This window comes from Ornithodoros turicata, chromosome 5 (assembly GCF_037126465.1).
Source record: "Ornithodoros turicata isolate Travis chromosome 5, ASM3712646v1, whole genome shotgun sequence".
NCBI classification, from domain to species: Eukaryota; Metazoa; Arthropoda; class Arachnida; order Ixodida; family Argasidae; genus Ornithodoros; species Ornithodoros turicata.
Window position 1 is genome coordinate 305,147 of NC_088205.1, and position 8,685 is coordinate 313,831.

General features: G+C 46.5%; 1 long non-coding RNA gene across 1 annotated transcript; it reads left to right on the forward strand.

Annotated features, from left to right (window-relative positions):
- Positions 1-1,353: 1,353 nt before the first annotated feature.
- Positions 1,354-6,999, forward strand: LOC135395242 (uncharacterized). Its single transcript, XR_010422999.1, has 3 exons — positions 1,354-1,696; positions 1,838-2,206; positions 6,364-6,999. It is a non-coding gene; the product is annotated as an uncharacterized LOC135395242 (long non-coding RNA).
- The last annotated feature ends 1,686 nt before the right edge of the window (positions 7,000-8,685 follow it).

The window sequence follows — 8,685 nt, forward strand, 5'->3', positions numbered from 1 at the left end:
ATAACGAACGGCTTGCCCCCCCTCTCGGTACGCCCATGTCTCCAAATAAAGTTGCCGTTTGGTCGATGCATCTGACGGTGATACAGTATCCAGCGGCGTTTCACCCCCCGAAAGCGGTAACTGTAAATTATTGATCATTTTGCAGTTTCTCATTCAGTTTCATCGAAACTAGGACAAAAGAAATAGAATATGTTGTGTACACCTCATGCAATGGCCGAACGCGCGTCACGAACGTGAGTCTAGTGCGCTCGGTGGTATTGGAAGCATAGAAATCACGAGAAATGAAACATCTGGTCCCTAGTGAAGAGTTATTTTAGGTGTTTCTACAGTTAACGGTTCTAGTGTGGCAAAAAAAGACGCTCGCACTTGACATGTAATCAGAGCTGCCTGAGCGCGACGACTGGCAGGTACTTTCTGCGGAGACCGCATCGCGGCACCACCAGTTTGTCACACATAGGGTGACTGCATGCGCATTCTCCTCCTCCCCTCCTCCGTCGTCGTTGACAGGGTGGAGACTTCCTCGTGACAAGTCCGCGCTAGCGCCTCGGGGCATCCGCCATTTTAGGTCATATCTCTCCGTTTATCGTTCGTTTGGCTCATGCCAGTGTACAGTTATTTTCGTCGCGACTTCTCATGGCTTTTGGAACATTTTTGCAACAATATAGAGCGCAACAAGAAATGAAAATGGTGGTGTGAAAGCTCGTATACACGGCCAGGAATTTATGCATGAAACATAAAGTAACGGCGGTTGTACCTGTCCAACAAAACAAAAGTAGGTTTTTTTTTCAACACGACTTCGGAACCTCAATGTTTCTCAAGCTTTTTCTCTAATAGTCCCGTGTGCTGTCACAGCTCCCGTATAGAAGGAAAGGGCTATATTTCCTTCAGAATGAGCAACCAAATCACGCAACAAATGTACGGCAGTAAAAGGGTCGAAACTTAGAGCTTTGACATATGGTGTCGATGCGGCGTCAGTACAGACAGCCTTCGATGCACGAAGCGGCATACGAGCACATAAATTGCAGCCTGGCTGTACCAAACTGTACCTGAGGGCACAGCTCTCTCTCTCTCTCACACACACACACACACAAAAAAGCCGCGCATCCTGTCTGCTCAGTGCTGTACTGGAGGTAGTAAAGTAAAAACATATGGCATATGGTACTGCAATTCTCTACGTTACCTATGCATGTAGTAAGCGTGGCTACAGGTGCATTGAATCAAGCGTAGTATTACGTGAACGTATTTGGGGGCTCCCAAGCAAAAACAGATGTAGTGAGTTGCCACTCTCTCTTGTGGTGGCAGAGGAAGAAGAGGAGGAGGAGGTTAACAAATAAAGGATAGATTGGAACGATGCCTACGTTTCAGTTAGGAAAACTATACATCTGTTAAAAATTTCCAACGTTTCGTTGCGCGCGTAGAGACATCGCCGTATTTATGTTGCACTCGCTGTTGTCGAACGACACTAGAACACCGTCCCTCTGCTGTTTGTTACAACATTTCTTGCTTGTGCGTGGAGTTTGTGAACGTGCATCGTAGAGAGGTAATGGTTGGTTGCTGTGCGTCAAGGTGTTCGAATTCCCCACAGAAAGGGTTCGGGTGTTTTGCCTTTCCGCGAGACCCCGAAAGGCGAAAGAAATGGCTGGTTCAGTGCAAGCGTGACAAATGGACTTCAAGTTCCAACTCTAAATTATGTGAGGTAAGCACTTATTTAATATTACTATATAAAGTGGACAATGTGACGTCAAATAACAGAACACCTTTTGTAAGTTAGTGCCGCATCATATCGTAGCCGACGGCATAGTTCTTAAACATGCTAATTTTATGTGCTGCGTGGCAGTCCAGACACACTTTGAAGCAGATCGGTTCGACTCAAACAGGCAAGATGGGTGGCGAAAACTCAAGCCAAATGTTGTGCCAACAATATTCTCATTCAGATGTGAGTGTAACTGCTGTTTTGCCGCTTTTAGCTTCATGTTTTTCTTTTTTGATGATTTTGATACCGCGATGTAAAAATAGCACAGAATTCTACAAATAAGTGAGTCTGTTTCGTTTTTAGCATGCCTTAAAAGAAGAAAGCCACCAACAAAATGGTGCACTCAGATGAGAGTACCACGCAGTGAAAACAGTCAACCGATAACTGCATGCGAGCAACAACAGAGCGACTCTGATGAAATGCAGCCCGTGGAGCCTGTACCAATACCTTCAGGTAAATATTTTTATTCGTGAGAACAGTTTCCTGGTGAGAGTCACGAGAGCGACAGGGGTGCTATCGTAGATTTTTCAAGATTTTATTTCGGAAGATCGTTTGGGTGATGTGCTATACACTCTCCTTTCTGTATGCCTTTCTGGGGAGGCGGAACTACAGAAACAGATGTTAACGTTTCCTTGAGTTTGAGGGGAAAACACAGGTCGAACACAGAACGAGACGAACAGAGACGAACGGTGTTTCGTACTGTGTTTTCCCCTCAAACTCAAGGCATTGTTAACATCAATTCAACACCAGCTAGCTTGCCTGCTCCTGCTATGTTTACAGAAACAGCTTTCAGATATGAAGAATCGTTTAGCTCTTCTTCAACAGCTGAATGAGCGCCAAAGAAGAGAGGTGAAAAGACTTCGCAAGGCATGCAGAACTTGGGACGAACGGATGCGCTGTCTCCAGCAAAAGATGAATTTCTTAACCGAAAGCCAAAAGGAATCACTGGCTAGAAAGAGTACGAAAGGATACAAGTGGGGACAGGAGACTACACAGAAAGCTTTGCGATTGAGGTTTGCATGTGGAACAGCTGGTTGCCGTGTGTGAAAACACTCACCCGTCGTCTGAGCAAGATTGAGTTCGAGCCTGGCATTCTTCAAAGTGCCATCCACGTATTGGAAATGACAGACATCGAACGGGATTGTGTGCTTTTCCTTGATGAGCCATGGAGATTTCCGAAGGCCTTCAGCTGGACAGGACATCTGACTCACTAGTAGGTGAGATCACACCTTTTGATGACTGCTTACTTGCCAGTCGCGCATTAGTCTTCATGATAGGAGGAGTGAACACTCGTTACAAGCAAGTTGTTGCGTATCTTCTTACACACAAGTCGACTGATGGTGGTCTGCTAAAGAATTTTATTTTTAAGTTAATCCAAGTTTTAACTAGCATTTCTCTCAACGTTATATGCGTAACGTTTAATATGGGAAGCTCCAACAGGGCAGTATCGCGATGCCTTGGGCTCTCGAGTGGGCGGCTCTCAACAACAACTTGCAGCATTCCTCATCCATTTAAACCTGACTGTGAGTTGTACTTTATGGCAGCTAGACCCGGCACACGTCCTGAAAAATATCCGTGGGCACCTTGTCCATCGAGAGGTCTTTTTCCTTGATGAGGATATAGTTCGTCAGCTTGAGCTCCCATCCAACGAGGTGACCATAAAACATGTTATGGCGGTGCTCGATTATGAGGAAGAAAATGACCTGAGAGCAACTCACCGCATTTCAAAGCACCATGGTCAGTAACGGACATTTTTCCAAAATGAAGGCCTCAACTGCAGTGCAACTGTTTCGAGAGGCACCAGCGGCAATTCGCTATTACGTCAAGCCTGGAGTTTTGGAAGGCGCTGCAACAACAACAGCCTGGTTTTTTTAGCTTGTGTTAGCTTGTTACACTATAATGTCGTCACGTACTGCCTCTACAGCACTAAGCCTTCACAAGCCTGAGAAGCACGCGGAAGCTATTAGGAAGTTGCACTAAGTAATTGCAGTTACAGTAAAGCTCAAAGTTAACCTCTCTGGATTATGGAAGCCATTCCAAGCAGGCATACTAAAATCAACTAATGTGATATTGAAACTGCAAGATTACCTCTTGCATACACGGGAATAGATTTGTACTTGCAGGACGCTTCCTGCAGGATTGTCTGGAAATTTTATTTTCTGTTGTTTGACTAAAAAAAGCCAGTGCCGAACGCTTTGGACTTGAAGCACGCATGAAGATCATAAGCGTCAGCCAATTTCTAAGGACACCAAAGAACACCAGCCATGAGCTTGACGACAGCGTCTACTTAATTGACCTTCTTCAGGACAACATTATGGAGGATGAGTTTAACTCGATGAAGATGATGAGCTACCTGAGTTCACAGGTGTTGAATCTGGCATTATCAATCATCTGGCCGGTTTCCTTGTCAACAGAATCCTTTCCTAAACAAAAGGCTGTGAGACGTTCCGTGGATTCCTTCTACGTCTGCTTCCACCGACGAACATACTTTAACGACGTTAAAAAAGTTTGTCCCCCAGGGAATATGAATATGACTTCCCCAAGTACGGCGGTGTTAGCCGCGACACAAGAATGCGAGCAAATTTTCAAAGCAGCATCTGACTCGTATGATATTACTAAACTTCGACAGCCGCTTCAGTGCTTGCACCAACTTATTCAAAGCAAGCTTACAAAGCACTACCCTTTGGGATTCCCACACTCTTAGCAAAAAATGTAGAATTTTCTACCCATCTCGGTAGAGCTGTATTGCAACCACATTTCTACTCAAATCAATTTTACCTTTTGGGTATAACTGCAGAGTAGAAACTATCGTTCTACCAGCTTGGGTACGAAATTTTACCCTTTTTTCCTTAGAGCAAACGTGAGAGAGAGAAGGAAGAGAAAGGGGCGCCGCCGCTTCTACCCGCGGAGGCGCGCGTGGATTGGCCCGAAATGGTAGAAGTACTGTAGTTCTACCAGCTTGGGTAGGAAATTCTATCTTGTTTTCTTAGAGTGCACAAGGACTGTCGTAACACATTTCTGAAGAAGTTTGCTGTCGTTCGTCTTCAAATGTACCTCAGGTGCTGTAACCAAAACAGTGCACAAAGTTCGCACAGCAGCAAAACCTGTGCGGCTGTCAACCTACCATAAAACAGTGTTTATTACATTCACTGTTCCATTGCTGTTTTCTAATAAATCGGATATAATCTTGAGAGCCGGATTTAAAACGTTCACTTCTGTAAGCTGTCCCATTGCCTATTTGTTGTCCACAAGCTGTCTATTTATCTTTGAGTGAAGCTGAATCGGGCTGCGCAAAATGTCCATCTTCCCTTACTGCGAAACAGCATCAGAAACCGCATATGTTTGTTGGTTACGTCCGTCGAGTTGAACGCCAGTCCCAGAAACATTAAAAAGATGAATAAAAACGAGAGAACGGCGGTGCCTTTTCGTGAAGATACTACGCGCAGAAAAAAAAAAGATAAACAAAGCAAGGCTGATAGAGCCTCATATGCGAACCATCGCAACGATAGAAACACACTGCTACGAGTGGTGTTTATGACTGAAAATGGCGACGCGCCCGCCGCTGTCCCCACCCTGTCAACGACGACGGAGGAGGAGAACGCGCATGCAGGCTCCCCTAGTCACACAGTCCTTACATATATTTGCGTGTCACGGTGTTGCGTGTATAGGCCTGTTGCACGACGTTTGGGGGCGCTCCGAACCATCTCCTCGAGCGGCAGATATGGCCGAAAGCGCGCAACTCGGTCGCGTACCCGCGCAAACCGATCAGTTTCGGAATCATGTTGCGTCTGTACTGCGGGTTTCTGGAAATAAAATCCCCGAGTAAATCTTTAGGGACTCGAACTTACGGAAAGGAGAGGCGCTAATTAAGCTCGTTTACGGATTAGAATTAAGGGGTACTGCATCTCGGAAGTGAAAGACAGCGTCAACTACAACGTTTCTTTGAACGTAAAGACCATTTCCCAAATCATTTACATAAAATTGGGCGTGATCGGTAAAAAAAAAAAGAAAAACCCTTCGTAAGTCGTAAATCCGTATTCCGTTAGAACGTAGCGCTCCCCTCTGCCTCTACGTACTGCACGTGCATTCACGCGCACATGCAAACGCCTTCGGCGCTTGGGACTTTCGACTCAGTCCACAGCATGGGCGTTCCCAGGATTTTTTCCAAGGGGGACAAAGCGTGCGCCCCCTCTTTTCCTGGAAATGGGCGCTGCGGACTGTGCGGGTGTTCAAAGGTTCGTATTATGACATCAGAGAATAATCATGAGGACCTATGTCTAAAGAGCCACAATTTTCACAAGTGACCTTGGAGTTCCGGGAGGGGATACCCACCTTGCCCCCCCTCTCGGTACACCCATGGCCCATAGCGTCAAGCGTCACAGCACAATCTAAATTTAACAAGTTCCTGGGACAGCATACAGATAAGTGGCAGCGTGCCGCGTGAGTGAATGAATCACGCAACAACATAGCGTTCCGATCTCTAGAGCCGTACCCCGGTTTCTCCCTCTTGTGTCATATCCATAATTCCTGAACCGTTACCTTACAGCAACACGTGTCTGTTGGACTACGTGTCTGTTCCGTAGCACGTAATGACTTAACATTTGTTATAGGTTTCACAAGCCCCTCGTACAGTGCGTTCCGCCAGTTGCACCTGTAAAGCTGGCACAACTGAAAAATGCAAGCATGCTGCAGATGTTTGCTGCCACGTAAACAAAAGTGACAACAGTTCGTACATCAGTGAACCACAGCAATGGGAAAAACCAACCGGAAAACCCAAGCGGGATATGCTCCTGTCACCCGCGCTGCCTTTCTCGTATGGTTTGCCGGGGAAACGGTACGAATTTACTGCAGGAATCCGACCCCTCGTGTTCTTCAAGCTGTTAGAACAGTTTACAATACAACAGTATTATGTACCCGACTTTCTTTTCTTTGGTAGAGATGCCATCGCAGTACAGCGGAACGACGCCAAATACGACACACACGATCCACTAGTACGGCAGCTCTACAACAGGGGCCTGATCGGCGCTGCAGTCGCCGAGCGAAACTTTAGTGGAACAGGTCTATGCACGAGAAAAGACGGAGGAGAGAATGTGAAGTGAATGAGTGCGTGTCCCATACTTTGAATGAGGCCCTTGGCAACTGGCCGATAGACTGGGCCAGTGTAGGGTAGTGGTTAGTGTAGTTGACCGCCAACCAAGAGGTGTGTGGCTCGAGTCCCACCACTCCCTGTTTTTTTCTTTGCGTTTTTTTTTGCGCCGACTGCCATATTTTAATCCAGATAATGGTCTCCCGGCGCTTTTAGTAGCGTCCGTTACCAGAGCAAAAGCTGTCAAATTCGGTGTAGCAAAATCTAAGTGCAGAATAACGACTACAGTGAGCGACTTTTTCTGGAAGGCAGATATTGCCAACGAAATACAAACTGGCCAGTTTGGGTCTTCTCAGCAGCCCCTCATGTTCCACCTACGGCACCGAGGAGAATAGTGACCATGTGCTAGAGAGTGTGTCACAGCAAGGACTCTGTGGACACTCGTGTGTCCATTCGGTATCGGCCGATGCAACAGGTGAGGACAAGGTTCGAACAGCCTGACAAACGAGCCATCTTTTACGCTTTGGAAATTGCGCTGCACAGCCCAGAATAGGAGGAACCGGCATCCAAGGCTCTCCATGGTGACTCATCAGCTGGTAACAGACTACTTTTTTGTTGGGTGAGCAGGGTTTCTTGCGGCAGTGGTTCTGCCGCCATGTTGCCCTTCACATGGGACGTACGCCTAACGGGCCTCATCTATGCATAGTCCAATTCTCTTAGTTATGTAGCTACAAGTTAATGCACTTATAGTACGTACCTCGTATTTCTTGTATTTCAGCGTAGGCGGATGACAGCGTTTTATTTCTAAGGGACGGCAACCGTGTAACACACACGTTCGAGATTTTTCAGCAGATATAGTTCATGTTCGGTCATGTCATGTTATTCATGTTCGGTCATGTCATTCCTGTGAGGACCACGCCCACAACTATCATCTAACGTATCGTCTAAGACGCTACCGTCCTTAGTGTCCGTAATTCCTTGTGTGCCGGTTCAATTTCCCAGCAGCAGCGTTCCCGCATAACATGCGAGCCGCTGATGCGCCGAATTGTCCAAGTGTTGTCCAATTCTCCAACACCGTAGGACGCGGAAGAGCTGCTGTTGCACTGCAGACGCTTCACGCCTGTCCAACTGTGCCCTGGATGAGCTGGACCACCGACAACAAAACGTGGAGAAGAATCCGGGGGACGGGAGAGACAGCAAAGACAAACCTTACTCTGCGCCCTGATATGCTTTCTGAAAGACATAGGTGGTGTAGTCATCTTCCAAGCGGAGCAGCTGGATGCACCGGAGCAATAAACCAGACGTATAGTAAAATAATTTGAGTAGAGTATTTAAGTTACGTATCTTAAATACTTTTGCGAGTATCTTGGTACCTTGCAAATACTTTCAAAGGTCAGTATTTAGTAATCTAAAGGGACGGTCGCGTCCGGAAACCTATCTATGAAACCGATGCCACTATGTTCGGTATCGGCCGACAATCTACTTGGCTAATGTTTTCGTCCTGAAAAGCGCTTAGATATTAAATGATCAAATTCTAAAGATCAGCGCTGCTCCCTTGGTTGCAGAAGCTCCTGCGGCTTGACGTCACTCCCTAAATGAAGGAGTGAGAGGGCGGTGCTCAGAGGAGGAAAGACGTCCCGTACTCGTACGGCATTCCTTTTCTCTTCCCTCATTGGTTCTTAGGGAGTGACTTTTTTTATTTTTCCAGAGAGGGAATACCGGCATGCTTTCAACATCCGGCGTCTGCTCTTGTCATGTATTCCATCGCATAACAGTCAAAGTATGCCATTCTTTCGCGTGGGATTTTCGATACCGTGGTCAGTGGTCCAAGAGGAATAAAATTACA